The following is a 24,205-nucleotide window of genomic DNA, read 5'->3' as shown; positions in this document are numbered from 1 at the left end:
AGGGTCTCACTAAGTTGCTGAGGCTGGCTTTGAACTTGCAATACTCCTTTCTCAGTCTCCCGAGCTGCTGGGATTACAAGCATGCGCCAGCACACCTGGCCGGCTCCTGTTTCTATGTGGCCTACCCTGATATCTGTGGGACAATGTTGGACCATGGGAGAGATGGCACACTCCACATATTTCACACGCTTCCCTACACTTCCCAGGTTCCTTTGCAGCAACAACAGAGCCACGCTTCTCATTCAATAAATGGAGACTGAGGCTGACAAGAGAGGTGTCTTCCTCTGTTTTTACTGTAGTGGCTTTGGGGACCCGGTGCTCCTTCTGGCATGCAAAATGGGAAAGGACCTCACAACCCCCCATGGCCCCATGGCACCTTTGAAGAGCAAGAAACCAACTTTAAACCCTGAGATTTCAGTGCTATTGCTGTGGCGTAGTCTGGTCTAGCCCCTGAGAACACCCAGAATGTCAGAATTAACTGAAAAATTGTTGCTCTCCTGTTCTTTACTGTGATGAAGGAAAAAACTGTCGCTGGAGCCACCGGAGCAGCTGATTGATGTTCTCCTCGCTGTCATCATGCAGCCCAGATGGCACTTCCTGTTTGGCAACACCTCACGTGGGCTCCCTGGTCCCCCACCAACTCTGCCAGTCACCAACCCACACAGTCAAATGTGTACAGCAGTAGAGGTTTGCCAAGAACACATCCTCGTGTCTGCCAAGGAGAGACTGCTTGGGGAAGAACATTCTAGAGAACGGTTGGAGGCGCAGGGCACTGCCTAGGAAACAGTGAGCTCTATCTTAACTAAGGTGGGCAAGGAGAGGATGATGTCCATCAGGGTTGGGGGTGGGAGCAGGAATGCCAGCCCTGAATGGGGAGGGACAACATGGCCCGATGATTTTTAAGTCTCTCCCAATCCATAATGCCCCACACAATATATAATTTTGCCAAGGGTATGAATAGCTTAAATTCAGTCATTAAGAAAATGAGGAACTTAGGAAATAAAATAACTCGATATTATGAACAAATAAGAATTGCCACATTGAAATTATCCTTTCTGAAAGGTACAGTCTCATGAGCTTGATGTTCTCAGCCCTCGTGAGGTTGACGGATGGTGGTGAGTGGTCAGAGGCGTGTGAAGCGTGTCAGTAATTTACACACCAACCACAAAGAGGGCTGAGCTCAGGGAGGAGTCAGTCTTGAGACGTGGAAGTCATCATGATAACAGCCCCATAATAAGGACACCAGTGCTTTATCATGCACAAAGTGTTCTCCTGACATCCTGAGCACACAGAGATTGTTATCCTAAGCTTATTATCATATATCACAGATTACCGTGTATCTCTGAGCTTATCATAGCCTCGGGGGAGAAAAGCTACCAGTCCCATTTTATAGACACATAGGCAGGTTTTGGGAGGTTTCCCCAAGATCACAGAAAAAAGGGGGAGATCTAAGACTTAAACCCTGATCTTTTGACTTGGAGTGACAGATTTTAAAATAAAAGAGTGTATCTACTCTTGATACTAGAAGCTGGGACCGCAGTCAGCTCATATGCTGCAGGTCCCAAGGAACTTCTGCTTTCTGTGTGTAAGACTCTGTTAGGGAGAAGACAGTTCTGGGCAGCTTTGGAGGCAGGAAGGATTTTCTTGGGAAAAAGTGAAGGACTGGGTAACAAAGAGTCTTGGAGTTCTCGCACTAATTCTCTGACCATGATGGAACCTTAGCTTCCTTATCTAAACATGGGAGAAATGTCATTAATCTGGTTCACCATGAACGAGTTTGGTGTGAATCCAATAAGAGGGTGGGATGAAAACATTTGGAAAACCTACGAAAGCCACAGTTCTTGTTCCAGTTGGGAATGCATTCAGCTGCAAGGAACAGAGCACAGCTCTGGGTCCTGATCAAGACGAAGCTTTTTTTTTTTTTCCCCCTTTGACGTTAAGTCCAGGGTGGTAATGGGGACCAGGAGCAAGTGATTTAATAATGCCATTGGAGGCTCTGTTCCACTCTTCTGTGCCCATTCCATCCTTGCACATCCCACCTTATAAACACAAGATGGATTCTGCCCCTTCAGGCTTTCTGTTCAAGTCCAAGGTAGGAGAAAGAAGGAAGGAGGATATAAGTTGGCATTTATATTAGGACTGCTGAACTTCTCTGAGTTGTGCAATGTCAGCCAGCACTGCAATTATAGGCTCATCCTCTAGGTACGAGGAGGAGAGAGAAGCAAACATTTTTGCTGGGTATACTACTACCTTAAACAAATCTGGGGTTTCCATAGAGAAATAGGAGGTGCTGGGATGGACTGTGAATGGCAGCTGGCAGTTCCTATCACAGCTCCATACCAAGAGGGGCACTGAATTCCCAGGGATCTTTTACACCCAGTCTCTGGAGGTGAGAGAAAGCAAATTGCACTGAAGCGAGGGTGAATCCACTGTAGCCCACTGTCAGAACGGGAGACAGAGGTGGGCTGAGGTCAAGAGGATGGGAGCATGCTGCCGCAGGTCAGGAAGGTGGGGCAGACGGAGGCGGGGTGGCCTCTCTGTCCTCCATTCCTTCAGTCTCATTAGCCCGTTGGCTGGGGCCAGGAGCACTGAATCCGAGAAGTTCATTAATAGCTGCTGTGTTTGTGTACGTCTCCACCGAAGATGTCTAACCACAGACTTCCTCTTGACTCCTGGCAACAGGGAGAAAAGAAAACCACAGCAGTTTTCGTTGCTGAAAAAGACAAAAACCGACTCATTTGCTTAATAGGCCCAGACGGAGGAGCTTTATTTCTGGGAGGAAATGCTAATGCCTCCAGGCCAAGGAGTCTTGGCTGGGCCTCGGAATGGCCAGAGTCTGCAGCAGATATCCTGGGTCTGCAGTTTAGAGGCCACGCGGCCGGGGGCAGGAGGACCACCAGCGCAGGACCCGGAGGATCCAGGGGTCGAGCCCCCAAGAGTGACGGGAGGTGCCTGGCAAAACACCGTCAGTTGCGCCATGAAAATGGAGCCCGCCGCATCACCAGGCCTCTCTTGCTACTTCTGGGTCCAGGATCCGTTTGTTTATTTGTGTTTTCCTTCCTCTTATTTTCTGTTATTAATTTTGGCAATCGATCAAGTCCCGTTTCATCTGTTCTCTCCTCATTGGCCTGTTTCCCTCGGGTCTCATGGCGTGTTTTCAGCTTCTTTATTTTCAGTCTTTCTTCTTTATTGATGAAGGTGTGGTAAGCCATCCATTTTCCCCTGAGTTGAACTTTTTTTCAGGGACCCATTGGTTTTAAAAATAAAATGTTCCCCTTTTCATGTGTTTTTCGATGGTTTTCTTTGATTCACAGGTTATCTAGACATAGGTTTGTTGATTTCCAAGTGGTCAAGAATATTTTCAACCACTTTATTCTTTTTTATTTAAAATATTTTAGATCATAGTAAGAGAGTGTGGCCTATACAGACTCTTAACTTTAAATTTAGGGAAAAAAAAATTCCACAGAAGAGTGGACTTCTAGAGTGTTCTTGCTCTGGAGATAGGCTGCTTACTTTTCCAAACCTGGCTTCTACCTCTTTCCAGCTGTGCACTTATGTACAAAACACCGAATTTTTCTAAGCCTCACGTTCTGCCTTTAAAATGGGAATAAAAAGAACCTTTACCCCCTGGCACTGCTGGGAAGGTCATGAGATTATGTACGTTAATATACCTGCAATGGTGCTGGCACAGGAAAAAAAAACCCACAAAATAGAAATATTGTTGGTTTTGTTATTTTGTTTTTACAAAAAAAGGAGGAAGCATCTCAGTCCATAATCCAGGGCTTCATCCCTAACCCAGAACTGTGGTTTCTGGTTCTTGTGGGAACTGGAAGAAAAGAGGAAGCAATGGTTGGTGCAGCATTAGCCCTCCCTTTGAAGGAGGCACCTGGATACTAGGGGCCATTTCCTCAGTGAACACATATGGGGCCTTTGGCCGAAGGAGCACTATGATTTGGTGGCAAAGCCAGGCCTCAAATTCAGCGGTCACTGCCCAGTCCCCTTGTCCCACAGCTGCTGCAGTTTCCCTTTCGAAGGAATAGCCGGTTGACCGGAGGTCCCCCTCTGTGGTGTCGTGTCGGTGAGCTGCAGGCACTGTGTGGCCCCCCTGAGCTGCCTCGTGCTACACCTTTGCTGTCTGGGCCAAGAGAACTCAGTGCAGCAAGTTCTTAAGAGAAGCCACGGAAAGGGAGTTGAATTGGGCTGAGGTTGGATACTTGGGACGGTGGGTGCTGTCTCCTCTCCTCTCAGTAGGGACAGGGGAAGGTGAGACTTGATCTGTAGGAGCTCTCATTGGCACCCCTCTAGGCCTCAGCCCAGGCTCCTGACTTCTCTAGCCCAGGGATGGACCCTGCACAGGCGAATCCTCCTGAGATCCTATCTCCATTTCTCTGGAGGGTCTTCAAAGGGCAAACTTTTAGGGTCGGAAGCCCTGTGTTACTTACCTGGGTGAGTCGGCTGCGTGGCCATGTTCACAGGGATGGGAGGAATGGGGATGACAGCCTGAGCAGAACCCAGGAGGCCTAGTGAAGACATAGGACCAAACACATACGGGGCTCAGCTACGCCTGCTGCTGACAGCCAAAAGGGGCAGCCAGGAGCCACCGAGAAGTCCGGAGGCAGGGGACCTTCTCTTTGGAGGGAGGTTGGAGAGGGGAGGGAATCCAAGTCGGAATTACCAGGTGAATGATGGCCAAGGTATCTAATTGGGGCCATTGACCTTGGAGCAAGTGATCATTTCTTGACCAATGACTCCCTGAATTCATAAACATCAGGGAACCGTGCTGTGTGACCTGCAAGTGGGCAAGATGCCTGCCACTGAGACAGTGATGCAGGGTTAAAGCACACATGTGGATAGGTTTGGGCAGCAGGGCCCTGACCTCAGACGCACACGTGCGCTGTGGGGTAGGCCATCGCCAGGTAAAGCTCGGGATGAGCAAGCAATGCTAGAAGCTCTTCCATGCATGTTTTTAAAACAAATTTGTGGTGCCTCATGATTATCATGAAAACTAAATATGCCCATGAATGCAGAAGTGCTCTGTAAATATCAGCACAAGTACAGAAGAAAGTCCTGGTATGTGTAACTTAGTTAGAAAATGCTGATTCTTTACTGTGTCCTGAGCCCTATGTTAGAAGCTGTTAGGTCTCATTCCTGACCACATGAGGCTTTGGACCTTCTCGGTGTGAAGTGCTTTGCAATTGTCACCTTTCCTTCCATCCTCCTTCCAATACACCTTAATTAAGCACCTATTATAAGTCAAGTTCTGGGCCAGGAGCTGAATAATATAGAGCTCACTGTCCACCAGGGAGAGTCAAGAGCAAGGGAGGAGGTAGGAAGCCCAGTGTGGTAGCCATTTCTCTCACAGAGAAACACACGGGTTCAAAAGACACGAAGCAAGGAGGCAAGGAGCAATGATTCCAGAGAGGTTTCTGGAAGCTTCAGACAGAAGGGGACTCCTGGGTGAATGAGGGAGCAGGAGTGATGAAAAAAAATCCTACGGGAATGGTGGGCAGAAAGAGCAGCCCACCCAGGGGCAGGGAGGGTGGAATCCTTTGAGGGAGGTCTCTATGCACACAAGGGCATCAGTGAACCACGGAGGGAGCCTAAATTCCACTTCTAGGTCTCCTGGTGCAGACCAGGAGGTATCATGGGGCTTAGATAAGTCGATGGCCATAAATGGAACACGCACGTTTCCATAAACTCATCACAGTGTCACATGGAGCAGGCAGGTGTCACATGGAGCAGGCTGAGCCAGCCTGTTAGTGAGTGGAGCCCAAGAGCAGAGGGCTTGAGGCAGATGGTTGAGCTTCTAATTCAGACCCTGGCACTTCCTAGCTCTGTGACTTTGGGTTGCTATGAACCTCTCTGAGCCTCAGTTTCATCATGTCTAAATAGGGACAGGTGACCTGGGCATTCTCTTTGGAAATCATGCCCTTAGTTGGGAAGACAGTCAGAAAGTGGAGTGGGTGGGTGGGCAAAGGCCAGCTCACGCTGTATGTGGCACCAGGGAGATTGAGAATAAGCTGTTAGTCTTCCCCGAGTTTTGACAGGCTGCGAGAGAGTCCAGGAGAGGTGTGGACGCCCAGAGGAGGAGCACTTCTCTCAGCCTGGGAGGTCTAGAGTTTTCCCCAGGAGCACCAGAAGCAGCACTAGGCACCTCCCTGCAAGATAAGCCGATGTTAGCAAGTCTGAGAAGGAAACCAGGGGAATTCCAGGCCCAGGGAACAGTAGGAGCCAAGGAGCCAGGAGAAAGCCCAGGGCAGCTCTGTCCAGCGAAGACACCAGATCTCCAGTGGGGCGTGCTGAGGCTGGGGAGGTACACAGGGGCCTGAATGCTGTGTCAGGGAAATTGGATTTTTTTCTCTCACTCGCAGCAGAGAGCCATTTGGATTAGAAGCATGAGGGGAAGAATTAATTAGGCTCTGGCATCTGGATGACCATGGAGGGAGGTCCAGGGAGAGGCAGGTGGCAGAAGTCCTGGATGCCGGCCTGGAAGGCACTTGTCTGAGGTCAAGCTCATCATGACAGACACCGATGTCCCCAGGCACCTGGTGGCCTCTTTCCTGACACAACACTCCCTGCTCCAGAGAGGACTGGGCCCCGGTCTTCAGGGAAGCCCCTCTGCAGGGCGGCCCCCCTCAGGCCCAGAGGTCTGACTGGGGCTGTACTGCCTGGGGCCCACCTGACCACAGGGAACAGCACTTGTGCTCAAGCAAAACAGAGCCCTCGTGGGAAGGACACACCAGTATCTCACAGGGTGAAAAATGCAGCCCCACCGCTGAGGAACTAGAATCAGGAACTGCGAAGTTAGGCACATGACTCCGCTCCCACCCTCCCCACCCCCGCCTCGCACACGGCTTCTCTTCTCCCCTCTTCTCTCCATTTTCCTGACAGCCCTCTCTGTGTGTAAGAAGTGCCCAGCTGCCAGGCTATTGCCCTGCCCCCAGATGTCCTGTTGTGGAGGAGGTGAGCACCTTGGTCCTGGCTCCAGGGTCCCGGGAAGCAGACTGGCTGCCTCCAGGCAGGGTCCCCTGCTCCCCTCAGCCCTGTGGCCAGGACAAGGGTGGTCTTGTCCTGAGGTCAAGATAAGCCGATGTTAGCCTGCTCCTGTGGTATGTTGGAGGGTGCCACTGGATTTGGCCCCCAGAGGTGACCTGTTCTATATAGACCCTGTGCCTGAGCCAGGTAGAGTCTGTCCCAGGGCGTGGGGGTGACCTGCCCTTGACCTGTACAGTAGGAGCTAGAATCCACAGGCGCCTCCACGGACTCTTCAGGACAGGAGGCAGAGGCATTGAAAGCCAAATTCAGAATTCTCCCCCCATCTTGCTTTTGTGGTTGGTAAAACCAAAAAAAAAAAAAAAAAGGTCTGACATGAACTTGTGTTTGGGAACAGTAAAGAGGGGGGACACTGGCAGGTTGGGCCTTCTGCTTCCTGCTGGGGGACAGGTTCAGGCCCCAGGGACCCAGTGAGAGGCATAGCTCTAGGAAAGAGGGGCCCTGAGACTGCAGCCTGGGGCTGGGGGCCCAGGATTTCTGGGGACGGCAGGGGCTGTGTGTTCCTTTGCTTCTCAATTCCCCTCAGACTTCGTGCAGCACCAGCCCGAGAAGCCAAAGCCGTTGGGTTGTTTTCCCCAAATGTGAAGGAGTCTTCCCCTTCTGGATCTCACATGCTGCTGAAGTTGGGTTTCTGAGGAATTCTCATAAACCCAGGAAGCTCTGCAATCATTTTCATATATAACAAATCCCCAAACAGCAGAAGCGGCCAGCTGTAGCTGGTGGGACAGAAAATGGCATGGGCTGCTGGGGGAAGGGGGTTGGTGGTGAACTTGAGGTCCCATTCTCATGTAAGGCAATCCACCTCCCGGGAGACAGGATGTGGCGAAGCGGCCAAGCACATGACCTCTGGCCCCTGTTCCACCTGGTGCAATGCCAGCTACTGATACCTCCCCATCGGGATCTCAGGCCAATTGCTTGATCTTGCCAAGTCTTAGTTTTCTCATCTGTGAAATGGGAATAATGATAGTACAAGGAGGATTTAATGAGATGCCTGGGGAAAGCACTTAGCTGGTGCTTGGGCAGGCTTGGTGATGTTAATAGTTTTAATTATTGCTGTCTCTGCTTTGGCACACACTGCAAGGCCTCCGCCCCAGTTTCTTGTGGTTTATTTGTTGGTTTTCAGTGGCCAATTATAATGCATCTGATGTGCTAGCTACCCTGCCTCCCCTGTGTTCTTTGAACTCCCCCTCTGGGATTTCACGTGGGCTCTTTTCTCTTCTATAAACACTCTTTGTGAGCACCAATGGACCAAGACCTCAGCATCCCTTAGGGTGATGCTCAGATTGCTCCTCCTTCACCATAGCTTTGCACTGAACCCCAGAAGGAGCTCCCCCCACACCCAAGGCTCAGCGTTTCAATGAACTTCTGTGAGAGAGAGAGGCAAGGTCATGTGAAGCATGGAAATGCAGTTCTGGGTGCCAGTTCAACACACACACACTGAGCTAAGGGATCTTGGCTTTTCTCTGTCTCAGTTTCCCTATCAAATGCAGAAAATACAAATAGCACTTTCTTCATAAGGTTATCGTGAGAGTGAAATGAGTCAGTACTTGCAAAGCTCTGACAATACTGCCTGGGAAGGGCTCAGTGAAGCTTGGCAATTTCTATAAAAGAATCTTCAAAAATATGAACATTAATGACTGTATAAATTTCTATTGTGTGGGTAGGTCATAATTTATTTAACCAATCCCTTGTTGAGCATTTACTCAATTTTTGTTGAGGCTGGTTCCAATTTTTCACTGTTATAAATAATGCCACAGTGAACATCTTGTATATAAATCTTTCTGTTTATCTCTGATGACTTCCTTAGAACTCCCCCCAAATTGCTTGTCTTAGAACAAAGTCCTGTTCCTCAGACTTTTCAACAATGTCCTTTGAAATAAAAGTAAAGCCTATTTTCCATCGGAGAAAGAAACATATGGAACATGTTAGCCAAGAAGTGGTTCAGGAGGAAGGTAGAAATAGGTTCAAGATGGGGTTGGATCGGTGTCAGCATGTCTGACACAGAGACGTTTTGAAGCTCCCCTCTAGCCCCGTTCCTAGAGGAGAGGCAGGGTCTTGATCCTCAGGGATCACTGATTTCTCTCTTTGAGGCAATTCCAAGGAGCTTTGACGTTCTTGGTGTTGGAGCAGCAACAATGACAGACCAATAAAGGCCAGTTATGCGGTGACACGCGACTCCTCCAGCCAGTAGGGGGCGATATCGCCCGTTGCTGTCAGTGATCCGAGGTGGATCGCTTGCTCCAAGGCCTTTCTTTGTTGCTGCCTTAAAACTTTGTTTTATTTTCTATGTGCTTCTCTGGCCTGTTTTTCTTCCCTTCCTCCCACCTTTACACTTTCCAGCATCCCTATGGATTGTCATGTACTCACCCCCTTCATTTAGGAGGAATCCAGCACGTGCTTCCCCTAGGCCAGACATCAAGATTGTTTTCAGACTCAGATCCGGACACACTTGCTTTGGAGGCTCCACGTCATGCACATCAAACAGATTGAATATAGTTATTTTTTTTTCCTGTGAAAAATTATAGGAATTATTTTTATAACTTTGCTTTTGAAATTCTTTGGCTACAAGTAATTCATTTGATGGATGGTTGGCTTTGATTTCTCTGCAATTATCAGGGGTACTCAGGAATTCTTGCAAAGTGAGAAAATCTAACCTGCCCGTCGTTTTCAAACATAATGAAATTTTTATGAATACTACATGAAACCATTAATGAGGTTGATGTAATATTTTGTTTTGTAGACGTTTTATTAAAATTTTATTCAATTCTATCACAAAGTTTTCCCTTCATGTTTTGGAGCCAATGATTTGGTTTTCTGGTGTGTGTGTGTGTGTGTGTGTGTGTGTGTGTGTGTGTCATTTTTTTTTTTCAGAGATTTCTGAAAAGTTCTCAGACCCTGTAGTACTTAGAGGATAAGAGAAGCCTCCAAGGCTGTGTTAGATGAAAGGATCAGTGCAGTTTGTAGAGCCCAGAGCTTCCAGGCCACAGAGGGACATATGGACAAATTACTGTTACAAAGGAGGAAAGGTATTGTTATAATGGAATGTGAAAAGGACACAGGGAAAATACCATCTTCCCCAGTCTACCTGTGGGGCAGAGGAGTCAGGGAAGATGTAGGTGGTCAGGCATTGCCCAAGCCAGAACCCGAATGACATCAGGATTTTCCTAAGCAGATTCCAAGAGGAAAGGCATTTAAAGAGCTGCACCAGAAAAGGACCTACAAGGAAACAAAGCTGGTTGCCCACTCACCTGGCCTATGCTGATCTCTAGACCCTTGTCCTCCCAAAGACATTGCTCAATCCCCTGGGAACTTATCAAAAATGCAGAGTCTCAGGCTCCCAGACCTTCTGAATCAGAACTTTCATTTTAACGGGATCTCTTTGTGTTGTGTATGCAGATCAAGGTCTGATTCCTATTGGATCAGGGAGAGGCCTCCTGGATGGGTTGGGGATGTAGAGGCTGGGGAAGTAGGAAGGTGGCCAATCTGAGGTCCTGAAGTTGGAGCACAGCAGCAATTGTTCCTCAAGTTGTTTGCAGGTTTGACCTGAAAGTCCAAGCCCTGGGGGCCCAGGAAGTTTCCACCATGGCTTGGAGGGTGGAGGCTTTTCCACCCACTATGCCCACACCATTGCTTCTGCTGGCCTCTGCTCCGGACAGCCTGTCTTGCCGGCTGGCTCCTTCAGCCAGCACAGCACAGATTACCTAATAGGCTGAAGGCTGTGTGCATAATTTATTCCTGTGAGTAATTGATCACATTAGGATGAGCAAGGGGCAGCACCAGGAAGAGAAGGAAGAGGAGACATCAATAACCAGGGGAGGGGAGGGAGCTCCGGTCAGCTAATCAGACGCCTCGCTGAGCCAGCTCTTTGAACATAATGGTTCATCTTGTGGCTGTTGGTTGACCACAGCCTCCCCTGCTCTCTCTCTCTCTCTCTCTCTCTCTCTCTCTCTCTCTCTCTCTCTCTCTCTCTCTCTCTCTCTCTCTCTCTGTGCGGCTAAGCCTTGAGAGGAGTTAGAGTTAGTGAAAAGAGCTCTAGACTGTCAGGAAACTTGGCTACTAGGTTAGGGGACCTTAGGCAAATCACTGCTCTCTGGGCTGAGGATTTATTGGCTACAAAAAGGAGAGAGAGCTGCTGCTGTGATTCTACACCTGGCTGATATCAGAATCTCCAGAAACACTATTTAAAATAGACTCCAAAGTCACATCTTCTAAATGCTGCTCCAGGAGTCACAGGGTGAGGACAGACACGCTTGCTACAGCAAGCATCTCACATAACTTGGGCATAGCTGGTCTAATGGGCAGTGGGGAACTGGGTTAGAAAGATAACATCTGAGCTCCTGCCCAGCTGACATGTCCAGGTGGTCAGTATGAATGGATTACCCCCTTTTGTGTGCATGTGCGTGTGTGTAAAACTAGGGATTGAACCCGTGGCCTTGCACATACTAGGCAAGTGTTCTCTCACTGGGATACATTCCCAGTCTTCCCAAACTTCTTGTGGGGCATCAGCAGTCCGAAGAGGGGGGGAGGGAAGACAAGAAAGTCAGAAGACTCAACTCCCACATTCTGTCACTGATTCATTACAATTCCTCCCCGAGTGACACATAACTCACCTATATATATACTGGCAAGTATCAGAGTCCTTCTAACGGAGCATCATTTCACTGAATGCAGAGACTCCCAAGCGTGGGGAGATTTAAAATGTGCAGATGCTGGGTCTCCTCACTTCCACACAGATTCTGCTTCAGTACATCTGGGGTAGCTCAGGATGATCTAGGTTTAAAGGCTGCCAGGTAATCCTGAAGGTCAACCAGGTTTGTAAGCTGGTGACCTGCCCAAAGGCATTGCTCAGTGGGACATGGTATCCATGGAAGTAGGGAAGGTCTAGTCCAGGGAGGCCACTGGCATGTTGGCAGGAAGCACAGGCACATCCTCACTCACCTTTCAGCCTTCAGGTGAGCCCAGATGTATCCTGCCAGTGGAATGCTCCGCGGTGTTGCACCAGAACAAAGGGAAGACCTTCCTTACTAACATGGTAACCCTGGGCCAATCATGGGAGCTCCCTGAATCTTTTTGTCTATATAAAGGGACCATAGTAATCCCAACTCCCAGCCCAGTCAGGAGGATTTTGTAGACAACTTAGAGATTGTGCTCTGGGAGTGGCATGTTCAATGCACTTTGCCCACCCGTCCCTACGGCCCTCCAGCCACCTGCACTGGGACCACTGAGAGCCAGCCCAACTGAATGTTACTGTCTCTCATCCAAGGAAAGCAGGACTTGGAGAGGGTCTGCTTTGTATCAGGCCAGGGGGGCCAAAAATCATGCAAGGAAACAGACCCTCGGGTTTTGGTCTAGGAGGTCTTTTCTGGAATCATTCTACTCTGCCCATGGTCTTCTGCCACGTACTTTTGTGTTTCCTCTAATCTTTGGGGCCTTGCTTGATATCCCAGTTGGTTAACCAGGGAACCCAACCACAGACGGAAATCTCTTGCACCTGTCACCTTCTCTACACCTGCTGTCTACTTCTCATCCAGCCTGGACTATTGCAGAACCCTCCCAACTGGTCTCCTTGCTTCCATTACTGCCCCCTATGGACACATTCTTCTCACAAAAGCCAGAGAGTCCTTTGATGACATAGATTAGATCATGTATTGCTTTTGACTGACTTCCTGATCTCATAGAATAAATTCTTGCCATACAAGGAGTACCATGGTATGCCTTCTCATTCTCTGAGGATGAAACCTATAATTCTTACTCTGGTGACAAAGACCTTCATAAGCTGGACATCTACTTCTCATTTTGTGGCCATGTTGCCTATCCCTACTTGCCTTGTGAGGCAGAAAAAAAAAATTGCTGTATGTTCTAACTTGTTTCATTTTCTTCTTTGGCATTAGCTAAACTCTGTTTCACAGACCCTCTGTAGCAAGGCAGGACCACATACTTGAGTTCTAGCCAATGGACTATGAGTAGAAGTGACGTAGGTCATCTGCAGACTTGACCCCCAAATATCCCAAGAGCCTTCTCACATTGCTCTTGGCTGCACACAGAGGGTCCTAGGGGATGACAGAGTGGCTGATTAGAAAGAGCTTGGGTTTTGGATCACTAAGTAAAACCCATCCACCAGACACCTAAACATTTATTGTCTTAAATCACTGAGATTTGGGGTTGTGTGCCCTAGCAGACAGCATTACCCACCTTGACTAATGGCCTATGCTCAATTTCTGGAATATGTCAAGATTGATCCTGCTTCTCCTATGAATGCTTTTCCCTGTTGGTCCTCACATGCTAGTCTCCATCTTAACCTCCAGGTCTTTACTTAGGTCATCACCCAGTCATGTAATGGAAATGTAATAGAACAGAATGGCTTCACATCTTGGTGAGTGTAAGGCCAAAAAGCACACCCAGGAGGTAAGAGTGGAGAAACAGTTATTACCTGCTATGGGTAAGGAGAGCACTGGAGTTACTTCAGGGTTCACACTGAAGAAAAGAAGCATGACATTTTTTTTTTTTGTACCTGGAATTGAACCCAGGGAGCTCAATCACTAAGCCACATTATGCATGGGATTTTATTTGGGGAGATTACACATATTAATATAGGAATGCACATTAGGTGGTGGGAAGATGGCTGGGCATGCTCAGTTTAAGGTCATGGTTCAAGAAAGAAAGATGGTGGACACAATCCTGGGCATGTTTGTTTCGAGATCATAGAGCTTGTGTTCAAAAAGGAAAGATGGTGGACACAAACACTTCTGGGCATGCTCAGCTCCACTGTATGGGCCAAGTTTACTCTAGGTAGGTTGCCAAAAGAATGAGTCTAGTCAGAGTAGCTCTGTGATCTTGGCTGGTTCTCCATAAGTTTTTCCAGAGTCTTAGTTGAAACAAAAGGAAAGACAACTCTGAAAGTTCTTAAATTCAGGAATTTTCCCCTGAAGGTGCTTCCCTCAGTTAGTGGTGAACACAACTATTGGCCTATATTTATGTTCATGTTGAGATTCACATGTGTTTTCCATTGTGTTTCCTCCTAGAATCTAAGCTCCCACAGGCATGAGTCAAGTCCTTCTAGTTCACCTTTCTGAATCCTTTGCCAAATGAAGTCTCTGACAAAAAGTAGTCATTCAACCACCATTAACTGATGGGTTCAATGAACGAATGAACCAATTATGTATGATTCAGTTTAATTCAATTCAGACATTTACTGGGCATCAACTTTGCAGAGCGCACTTGCACACAACAAATGCATTTTGTATTCAATTCTCGTTACGACCCCAGCGAGGAAGGTATGGTTATTATTCTCACTTTAAATACAAGAATCAAGAGGCACGGTCAGCAATCATAGCAGAGACCCTTCCCATATGGCATCGTCTGATGGCCATTGTTAGAGAAGTGTGCTTAGACAGACGTGAGGGAGGTGGGGAAGGAAATCCAGTACTGCCTTGGGCCATACCCAGTAGGCCAAGACTCTGCCCAGGAACTGTCTTCCTGCAGTCAGACAGCTCCCTGTCAGTCTGAAAAAAATGGACAAGATCTATACTGGAAAATTTTCAAAACAGTGAAATTTGAGCAGGCACACTAAGCCATGTAACTGCCCCAAGCTGCAAGAACTGCCCCAACTATACGAGGAGAGAGGTTCCCCGACCTGGAAACCCAGGTCATTTCGTCTCTTGGAGACAGTCCCCTTAATGTCAGGATGTACTTCCATTTCACTAAATTAATCCTTTATACTTTTCTTTCTTTTCTTTTCTCTTTTTGGTACTGGGAATTGAACCCAGGGGGGCTCTATCACTAAGTTATATCCCTATGCCTTTTTTATTTTTATTATGAGACAGTATCTTGCTAAATTGTCCAGGCAGGCCTTGAACTTGCAATCTTCCTTCTCAGGCCCTCGAGTTCCTATGATTATGGTTGAGTCCCACCATGTCTGACCCCTTAAGCCTTTTCTAACTCTCTCTTTCAGGCAGAAAAGAACCAAGGAAACCTCCACCCAGTAACACCATCATATTCCTGAAAGGTAGGTCTTATATCTCCATTTTTCAAAAGGAAAAACTTAGATTCCGACAAACCAAGTCCCTTTCCCAAGATCGCATAGCTAATGAGGTCATGGACCTGGGACTGGAAGAGAATACAGACCCAACTCTTTTATGGTGCTATTCTTCCTGCAGTCTGACAGCCTCATTAGAAATCCCCAAAGACTATCCTGACTGTGGGAGAATTGAAGGCATGGAATCTCCAGGGTCCTGTGAGCGTGGTTTGCAATGGAATTTTGTTTTAAATGCAGGACCCGTTCTCCTCCTCATGCCTGGGACTCACGGATGCCATTTTGCATCTTGGGCATACAGCTCCCGTTTCATGTGTGAGCCTGGCTGGTCTGGCCACCATGGATAAGTTGGAGATGGGAGTGCCTAGGTTCATTTGGGCAGAGCAGCCGGAGCTGTTGATAGGCAGAGATAATCTGTGATTAATTATGGAAGATGAAAAGTAGGAAGCAATGAGTCTTTTCTGAGGGTTGGGCAAAATGAGGAGCCTCACTCTGCGAATGCATTTGGAGACGGCACAGTCCCTTCTGAAACCAGCAGTAAACTTTAATGGCTGCAAGTTCTGCGACTTGGCGGGCTTTGGATTGGATGGCACACAGAACTCATGAATTCTCTGGGGTGGGAGCTTAATTAGGGTGCAATTTTTCAATTATGGAACATTGAGCAAGCTTCTCCCCAGCCCCCACCCCAAGCCATCCCTCAATGGATACACTCCATTTGTCTATTTTCCTTTATTTCTTAATCATTTGATGATATGACAGCAATTATTTGTCATTTGGAAGAGAAAATTGTCACGGAGCTATTGTTTCCCTCTCGAAACCCCAGCTCTTCGGTGGCAATGGTTGCATTTGATAAATGTTTTGCATTCCTGCCGCCCTTCCCCCACTCCCACCCCGGGTTGGGGTGGCAAGGGGAAAACATTAGCCAGTGACAGTGACGTGGGCCTGCTGATGGAAACGCCATTTGTGAAAAGGCACGGAAAGGAGCAGGCTCAAGTTGAAAAGAGCCACAGTCCAGAGCTCTGGGCCCACCCACAGTCACCTAGGTTGGGGCTGTGGGACATTTGCTTTGAGAAATTTGGTCATTTCTCAGAGCTAATAAGGCTGCTTCAGAGTCAGGAATGTGAAACCGAAATGGAGCAAAAAGAAAAAAGGCAAAGAAAAAAAGAAGCACGCCACCAGGAAAGGGAAAACTTAAATGACTTTGTTTAAATGTCATGGTACTCTCAAAACCCTGTTCTCATATGTATGCGAGTTAATTAAATGGAAAAATGTCAAATTAGTTGCTTAAAATATTAATGGCAGGAATTATCCCAGATTCTAGAGCCGGCAGAGTAGAGGAAACTAACCTTTCAGGGCTTAACCCTTTTTTGGTCTTCCTCCTCTTGCAAAATTTGCATTTCTTTCATCCAGGAAAATCTCCATGCGTGTCTTTGGGCTTTGTAGGTTTCAGGATGGGAGCTCTCTGGGTGCTTGCACACTGGGATGCTCTGGTGACAGAGGACTCACTGGTGACATTTTATTTCTACAACATCCACTTTGCCTAGGGGATTTGAGATCCCTGGAAAGGCCTAATAATCATGCATATGTCTGTTGTGGAATCCGGGTAATTTACCAATTTTTCTTTTGGTTTTCAAAGGGGATTTTGGTTTGAAAAGCTCATTAAAATGCAAAATTGAAATGATGACACAAAAAGCGTGTCCATGTCCTCATCATCAAATGTTGATTCAGTATCATGGGATCCAAAAGCCTGAGCTACTTGAGTAAAATGGTGAGAAAATGGAGAGTCACACACTCAAGGGTATAGGGTCTGCTAGGGGCAGGCCCGGAGCTCCCAAGGTAGCAGTGTGTTAGTGTGTGGGGAAACCAAAACCCCAAGAAAACGGGGAGCATTCCCACAGCCACGTAGCTTTGTAGCTTTCGGGTGGTGAATCAGGCTTGCTTATTTATGCAACACTGGTCCTGCCTGCCTGCCCCAGGGACCTGTAGAGAGCCAGGGAGGACAGGGCAACTCAGTATGGGGCGGTGTCTGCCACATGCTTAGCTCAAGGAAGGGGAGGGGAGGGGAGGGGAGGGGAAGCATGGTGGTGGGTTTCAGGGAGGCCCTGCCTCCATCAGCCAAAGAGTGTTCCCTGTCCACCTCGGCAGCCAGCTGTGCATAAGACTTATCTTCTCCCCATTCAGGCAAAGGCCGGCAGGCAAGGAAGGCCTTTTATCAAGAAGTTGAGGCTGGTCCAGTGTGGAACAGAGATATCACAGGTAAATCAATCATCAGCTCAACCCTGGCAGGGAGACGCTTTCTCTGCTTGACAGGTTTGGCAAATGGGAGTGATTCTGGAGGAATGTGGGATCCGGCCACAGGCAATGGGGTATCTGTTTACTAATAACAACAGAACTAGTATAGAAATGCCAAGTAACAGGTGTAGGGCCCGACTTCCAAAAGGATTATCCACAGGAGGAAGGGGGTATTCTGAGATGCTCTGTGAAACAAACAAAATCCAAAAACAAAACAAAATAAACCCCAAATAATTTAGTATTTTAATCCTTTTTCATGTTAGTGGGTAGCTTGAAGCATGGTCCTTGAATATATCCATGTTTGAGTGCCTGAAACCTGTAACTGTTACTTTATATGGCTCTGCAGGTGTGACTGAGTGAAGCATCATGAGATGGAGAGATTATCCTGGATCACTCGGGGGCCCACTTTGAAAGGAAGGCAGAAGGGCAAATCAAGGAGCAGGTGATGTATCAGAAGGACAGATTAGAGTGAGGAGCTTTGAAGATGGAATACAGGGGGCCCCTGGGAGCTCAGAAAGCAAGGCATCAGACTCTTTTCTGTAGACGCCAGAAGGCCCCAGCCCTGCCAACAGCTTAACTTGAGCCCGGGGGAGCTAATTTTATGCCTCTGCCCTGAACTGTAAGAAAACAAGTGGTGCTGTGTTAAGCCACTCAGTTTGTGATGGTTTGTTATAGCAGCCACGGGAAACTCATACATTCAGTTATTGATAAATAAAACTCTCCATGCTGTTTTCTCATTTCTGGCCCAGGAATCTGCTTCCAGCTATGAGTTGGGTACAGTTTCCCCCTCCTGTTGCATTCTAGGACAGCAACTGCTAGAGGTGTGCTCTGCTGCGGGAACTCCAGAAGACCCTTGCTGTGCCTGTGCTGGCCACCCCCCTCTGCCTACCTTCCATTTGCCAAGGTGAGTCCCAGGACAACCCAGCACAAATGGGAACTAGATTTAGACACAGCCTACCCCAGCGAGAGGCCCTGCAAGGTCACATCACAAAGGACAGAGATATATGCTTCTAACGTGGGGGAAGGGCAGTAAAAAGTCAGTCAGGAACAATAACCAACCTGTCACACTTTTCTGGAGGAGTCATAACGCACATAACACGTAGGGAGCTCTGAGAAGCCCTGCAGGGCCTCAACCTGCCTGTTTAACACAGAGTTCCCGAAGCTTCTTGGAGCCCAGGGTCCGACTCCATGGTGTGCCATGAACGTTTTGAGAACTGCAGCCTCAGAAGTTGGGGGAGGAGAGGGTGAGGAACCAAGGGCCCTGAGGAGTGAGTTTGAGGAAGCAGATTGGGGCGGGGTCAGCAATGCCAGAGAGCAACTGCATGCGTCCTTGTGGGTGGAGGGGACTCCTTCTCATGAGTTTCGCACTCTTTGCTCTATAGCAAAGAACTCAAAACGAATTGTGCCGTCTGGAAGAGCAGACACGGCCCTGCTGGGGTCCAGTCTTCACTGATCCCAGGGTCTCTTCAGAACCCCTCAGTCACTGAAGGGCTCCTGTGTCCCATCAGAAAGAAGAAGTGGGTGCAGCTGGGCGCCAGGCAATCCCAGAGGCCAGGGAGGCTGAGGAAGGAGGATCACAAGTTCAAAGCCAGCCTCAGCAATTTAGTGAGAACCTGTCTCTAAATAACATATAAAAAAGGGCTGGGGATGTGGCTCAGTGGACAAATGCCCCTGGGTTCAATGCCTGGTGCACCCATCTCCCCCCAAAAGAAGTGGGTGCGACAGGTCTCCCACTGAAGTCTGAGCCTCTCAAACGCACTTACAGAATTTCTCCTGGGATGGAGAGGTGAGCGTGCCCCCATTTTCCCGAGAACCTGGGGACTCTCTGGGGAATAGGAGGCAAGTTCCCTGGGATGGGTGCCTGTCAGAGCCTCTCTCGGACGGGTGGCATCTCACGGACTGCCGCAGTCCGGCTGCAGCAAAATAATCAGGGGGTGACGAACAACTTGTGAACGTTGATACAGCAGGAGTGGGTAGCCGTTTATTGCAGGACAGGAGCAGTATTTATACATTCCACACAGCTTATCTAATTAGCATAAACTAGATACATCAGTCAACCAATAAGGAATCTCCACACTTAATGGCTTGCTTTTGTTACTTCTCCAACCACTCCCTCTGGTATTTTGCCAGGCACCATCCAGACTTGTTTACGAACTTTAACATTCCCCTGGCAAAATGCCAGGTGTTATTTTGACTTGTTTACAGACTCTAACAACGGACTGCAGGAGACACTTGGGAGCGATGAGGTGAAGCCTTTGACACCTGCAGGGTCCTCTGCTGGTCTGTGTAACAAGATGTCCCTGCTTCCTGCCTCCTATGCAAAGAGCTGCCACTGTGCGGGGAGGGCTGGCCACTCTGGGGAAGGGTGACTTATTGGACGCCCATAATTAGCCTATTTCCATGTAACACATTTTAACAGAGGCCATTACAGGCTAATAAAAGGAAACAATAGTGCCATAAATCCCACAATCAATAGAGGGAAAGCAGCGAGTCTGGGAGCCCGCTTCCTCTGAAGGACCCAGAGGGCTTCAGCAATGAAATGTCCCTTGAAACTGAAAGATAAGGGGAAAGCGGATTCGCCAGCTCACTCGCTCACTCATTCAGCAGATCTTTGGAGGCACAGACCAGGTTCCAGGCTGTCCTCCAAACTCCTAGGAGAGAGATCAAAGCTCAGGATAGCGAAGGAGAAAGACACAAGGACAGAAATGGCACCCTGCGGTGTGACGGACATTATGGATAACAGCTAAGGGAGCCCAGGCTTCTAAGAGGCACAATGTCCGAAGGGGTTTTGGAGGATCAATAGGAGTTTTCTGGGTAGAGGAGAGAGCTGGGGAGGCTGATGCTAAGAGAAGAAAGGGCACATGGAACACTCAGAGATAGGAATGAGCCTGGTGAGTCTGGGAACAAGCTGCTACAGACCCGTGTGGCTGCAGAGGCAGGGTGGGGAGGCGCCCTCTTTGCAAGCTGGAATTTAGGTTCTTTTAAAGGCCAGAGAGGCTGGTTGGAAGGCAGTTCCTAGAGGAGGTGCTGCCTCAGAGGAGACTGGGGACGAGGAAGCCCCTCGTCTCAGGCACTCGTCTCGGGCCTCAGCCTGCCTCCCCCTTGATAATGACCAGAAACCTCACAAGTCCACACGTTGCACCAAGAGAATGAGATCCTTAGTCTTGTGGTCACCGTGGGCCATACTTCATCTCTCTGAATCCCAGTTGCTTTATAGGAAGTGAATTCTCCTCAATAACTCCTCCATTCAAACATCTAACCAGTCACCAAGGCCCACTGATTTCACATACCTAGTGTGTTTCCTTCCTTTTAGTAGAGGCCACCAGCCTATCTCACCTTGAAACTGTCAGAGTCCCTTGCTTCTCATGGCCTCTGTGACAGGGGTCCATTGAGAGCCCACTACAGATATTTAGATTTTTGAGGCACAAACAACTTTTGCATATTATTCTTTGGTGGAAACAACCCAATTGTCCCTCAACTGGTAAATGGATAAACAAACTATGGTATGTCCATTCAATGGAATATTACTTAGTCATGAAAATCAGTGAGGTCCTTATACAGGTACAACATAAAAGGACCTTGAAAATATTATGCCAAGTAAAATAGTCAGACACAAGTGGACAATTATTAACAATTCCATTTATATGAAGGGCTCAGAATAAATACATCCATAGTGGTCGCTTAGGGCCGGGGAGGGATGACAACATAGGTGGATGATGGCTACAAGGTATAGGGCTTCTTTTTGAAGGAATGAGGATGTTCTAAAATTAACCCATGGTAGTGATTGCACAACCCCCTGAGTACTGTAAAAGCCATTGAATCGTATACTTTTTAATGGCTGAGTTATATGTGAATTGTATCTCAATAAAGCTGCAGTTGTTTTTAAAAAGATAAAAATTATTTTTAATTCACAGGTGGTAAGAAAGCCATCATGGGCTGGATTTGATCCCTGGGCCATGGTTTGGTGATCTGGAATCTACACTGCTGCCAAAATGAACTGTCTAAATGCAAATCTGCTCTTGCCACTCCCCTGCCAGGAAGCCTTTGGTGGTTCCTCATTATGCCCAGGATAAAATATGAACCACTTGGCTGTCTTTCAAGGTCTTCCTCCATGTCCCCATATGGTCTTTCTGGGTTCATGTTCTCTGCACCTCTCTGTACCATCACATAGACAAATGATCATATATTTGGTTCCCTTTGACTTCGTTTCTGCTTACTCTCTACCCTCAGTGTTTTGGAAAGTTCTTGATCATGTCTCAAACTCTTTCTCTTTTTCCCTTCCTCTGTGGACTCTTCCCCAGTCCCCCTGGAAGATGAATCAATACTATGGTGCTTCTTGTTGTCTTGTATTATCTGTTTGTTTATCTATACATCCCCATGAGATCGGGGGTTCCTGAGCAGCCAAGAAGCAGAGACTGTGCCTTTTCTTCTTGGTGCAACTAGTACTTGGTGCCAATGCCTGGCATGAAGTTAGCCTCCAGGAACTGCATTCTGAAGAGTCGAGGCCCAAGGAGAAGCAGACCAGCTAAGCCATATCAGAGAAATTCAGCAACATCCCATGCTGAACAGCCTCTGAGAGCATCCCCCGTATTCCAAGCCCCTTGCTTTCTATGCTAAAACCCAGGTCCAGAGAGGGTAACTTACTTGCTTGGTGTCACCCAGCTATTAGGGGCTGGGCCTATCTGGAGTCTGAGGCTCCAACCCCAATCTGGGGGCTCTTGTGGCTCCTCTCCATGTCTTTCTGCACCCCCAACAGCAACACTGGGAGATCTGACTGTTTGCCTCAGCCGGGTTTTATAGCCATGTCCCTGGCCTGGCTAAGCCGAACATCCCAAGGGGCAGCAGCACGCAGTCCTCATCCCTTCTTCTCTGGCCACTCTTGAGCTCCTGAAAAGGGGACAGCCACCTCAGGAGTGACCCAAGGAGAAGCCAGAACTTCTGGGCATCACTGGCTTCAGGAATGGAGCATGGCCCGGCTGGACCCCACTGGAGCAGGGGTGGGGTTCTGGCCTGGATCCCAGGGTTGGAGTGACCGCCTGAGCACCTGTTCTACGTGTGCTTTTCCTATGCCTGAGGACACCCTAGGCTGACTGGGGTTTTCCCTTTCCTTTGGGGTCTCTGTGTGTGTGTGTGTGTGTGCGAGCGCGCGCCTGTGTGTAAATAGAGAGAGGTATTTCTGAGCCAGTTGCAAGATCAAGATCTTTAGAAGTCTGCTGAATAATTCAAGAAGACCTGGCTTTCACTCAGGCTCATTTCTTCCACACAAACGCACACGTGGTCAGTTTTTATCTCTGCTGCCTGCAGCTGAGCCCCTACTATGCGCGGGACACTTAATCCCTTAACGCCTCACAGCAACTCTTTGCAGTCGCTGGTGGAATAGTCCTTATTTTAAGATGAGGAAGCCTTGCTGAAACTCACCACGTGCCTAAGGCCCTCGGGTGGCTGTGGTGGAGCCTCAACCAGACTCAGGAGTTTCAAAAGTCTAGCCTTTGTTCCGGCCCCACTGGCCTTTTGCCCTCCTGTCCTCGGGGTAGGAGGGCTCCTTCGGACCAGGCACCAGGTTATGGCAATGACTCACCTGCAGTCTTCCCTTCGTAGTGCTCCGTCCGTGTCTACTCAGTGCTCTCTGCCTCCCAGCCTCGCGGACAGCTTTTCTAAAACGGATCAAACTCCAAGCTACTTTCCGGGTCCAGTCATCTTTTTTCTTTTTGGTACCAGGGATTGAGCCCAGGGGTGCTTTACCACTGAGCCACATCCCCAGTACTTTTTAAAATTTTATTTAGAGACAGGGTCTCACTGAGTTGCTCAGGGCCTCACTAAGTTGCTGAGGCTGGCTTTGAACTCACGATCCTCCTGCCTCAGCCTCCCAAGCCACTGGGATTACAGGCGTGCACCACCTCATGTTTTCTCTTGATTCTCTGACTTCTGAAGCTTAGAGATTGTTCCAATGTCTGTCGTTTAGCAGAGGGAGAAATCAAGATCCTGGGAGGTCAAGCAGCAAACCCAAACTTGCACTGAGATTAGAGTCATATCGAAGGCTGGAAATGGCAGGCTTTGCTGTGGGGTGTGGCTGCAGTTTGAGGGGCCATTTGTCTTTTCCTGTGTGTCTGCAAGTGGAAGAGTGAGAACAGTAGCTCTCCATGAAACAGGCAGGCTGATGCCAGCTCCTGTGAGGAGGCACATCCTTATGCTCGGTGCTTTCAGAATCGTGGAAGATTTCCTGGAGTGGTAGTGAGCTCCCCGTGGCAGGAGAATGACCAGCAGAGGCTGCAGAAGCCCCCAAGGGCTGCAGAGCATGGATCCGATTGAAGGGGATTGATGGCACTGGTGCCAACCCAAAGAGCCATGACCTCAGGGGCTAAGACTCCTGCTTCCCGTCTTGGAGAAAAGGGGAGCGGGGAGGCAGGGAGTGACTTTCAATGAGGGAAAAAGCCTTCTGCTCAAAGAGGTCTCGTTATTGGCCATCAACCACCGTTTCTGTGAAACGCAGGTCTAGGTCTCTTGCTTTCCCCCGAGCACCCCCAGGAGGTGTCCAACTAGATGAAAGGCCTGTGCACTTTGAGGTTGTTACGGAACCTTCACTGGGGAACTGAGTCTAGGAAATGGGTGGGGATTGTCCCAGACGCTCAGCTGGAATTGATGGTGCAGATAAAAGTACAGGAAATGGCCAGTGGCTCAATTCTGGGCAGCAGCCCAGACATCTCCACAGACCAAGGGCTACAGACCTCAGGAAACGGCATCCCTGAACCTTGGAGAGGGGTCCAGCCGGTCTCTTCCGGTAGAGATCTGCCTTCATGGCTGCCTCCTCCTAGCCGCGTTCAGGGACAC

At 48.6% G+C, this 24,205-nt stretch overlaps 1 long non-coding RNA gene across 1 annotated transcript; it reads left to right on the top strand.

The window, feature by feature from the left end:
* Positions 1-790: 790 nt before the first annotated feature.
* On the top strand, positions 791-19,267 carry LOC125613347. The gene is made up of 6 exons (XR_007343886.1): positions 791-807; positions 15,005-15,058; positions 16,529-16,688; positions 17,267-17,341; positions 17,724-18,281; positions 18,760-19,267. It is a non-coding gene; the product is annotated as an uncharacterized LOC125613347 (long non-coding RNA).
* Positions 19,268-24,205: the final 4,938 nt, after the last annotated feature.

Source organism: Marmota marmota, unplaced genomic scaffold (assembly GCF_001458135.2).
Source record: "Marmota marmota marmota unplaced genomic scaffold, marMar, whole genome shotgun sequence".
Classification (NCBI taxonomy): domain Eukaryota; kingdom Metazoa; phylum Chordata; class Mammalia; order Rodentia; family Sciuridae; genus Marmota; species Marmota marmota.
Note: the sequence above shows the minus strand (reverse complement) of the source record. Positions and strands in the feature narration are given on the sequence as shown.